Genomic DNA, 1,552 nt, shown 5'->3' with positions numbered 1-1,552 from the left:
AGCTCCCACGGCAGGTGGGCTCGGGCCCCAGCTCTGCACCCACCCTGCATCCCCCACGGGTGGCTGCCAGGATGAGCTCCCAGCCCTCTCCTCCTCCGGACGCCGTCCCCGTGGGGCAATGCCGCCAGAAAGGGAGGCACACCAAGCCTGAAGACGGGACCCATTTGCCAGTGCATTTGTGCCCAGAGCCCAGGGCAGCATGCGGGTGCCGTGCTCTCAGCGGGGCTCGTTTGCCGCAGGCTTCCCGCACGCCTGCCCTCGTTTCAGGGCCGCGTGGCGATGCCTTGGATGCTCTTCTGCTCTTCCCCATGCCCAGATGGACACTGGCTTCTGCAGCCCTGCCAGTCTCCTGCTGCGTGATACGTACGACCATCCCCGTCGCTGGGTCTGGATCTGCTCGGCAACAGCTAATTTTACTATCGAGTCAAATTCCTCTTTTATTTGCTCTCGGTGGCAGCAAGCCTTTTCGTCACAGACGCTATTTGGGCAATGCAGTGTGACAGGGGTGATAAATCATATCACTGCTGTCTCCTTGTCCAGTAAACACCACCATAAATTCCTTAATCGTATTTTTTGTATGGGGAGTTACAGACAAACTCTGCACGCAAAGATCACCTGCCTCCGCCGCTGGGCTCGAGCACTGGGCTCAGACTCGGGGCCATCTCCAGCCGGCGTTTAGCTCTTGCCGGCGGCACCACGCTGTGTTGAGGAGCCCAAACAAGAGTATTTGTCCCTGCATCATCATTATCAAAGCTCTTCCCACCACTCCATCGCATATTTTGCCTCCATTTATCCCCCATTGGAGGGGTTTGGGAGGTTAAGGTGAAGTCCTCAGAGCCACAGGGTCCCTGTGTCTTTCTGCTGGCTCACGGCCACCCCGGCTTCCTTGGCTGGTCTCAAACCGCCTCCGAGTTCCCTTCAGGTTTTAACTATTAATATTTAACCTATTTATTCCTACCATTTTGCCCTGTTCCTGGGGAAATCCCAGCCCTCCAAACTTCAGCCACCCGGTCCCAAACCCCAGGGGCGGCGCGGGGGAAGCTGGCTTTATCGTCCAGGCAGCGATTTTGCTCACCCTACGAGAACCTGCCCTGGCAGATCTACCGACCACCTTACACAGCACCGCTCCCACGCACGGCTCGTCGACCGTCCGTGGAGTCAAACCTGGATTTCTGACACCATCACATCTCAGTTTTGCCCCCCCCCCGGGGGGGTGAGGAGCTGGGGGCACTGGGATCCCCCTTTCCTGCCGCTGCCTGATATGACCCTTCCTCTGCAAACAGTTTGCTGAGACTGGGGAGGGGGGCAAGTTTGGCTTTTGCAGACCCTGGAGGGACGGGATCCTCCAGGATGCTTGCAGGAAACCTTACACGAGTGGGTTGGTGCCACATGGAGAGAGCCCAAGGCCGTGTCCAAAGTCTCGAGCGAAGCCCATCTGCACACGCAGAACATGGCAAGGAGTGGGGGGAGAGGCTGGGCAAAAGCTAACTACGCTGGGGGGGGGCACGCTGCCGGCAGGGGGGGAAGGGGGGGGAGATTTCCGGGGGCCCGG

The sequence above is a fragment of the Pygoscelis adeliae genome, unplaced genomic scaffold, assembly GCF_000699105.1.
Source record: "Pygoscelis adeliae isolate BGI_AS28 unplaced genomic scaffold, ASM69910v1 Scaffold203, whole genome shotgun sequence".
Lineage (NCBI taxonomy): Eukaryota > Metazoa > Chordata > Aves > Sphenisciformes > Spheniscidae > Pygoscelis > Pygoscelis adeliae.
The sequence above is the reverse complement of the archived record's forward strand: the minus strand, read 5'-3'. Positions refer to the sequence as shown.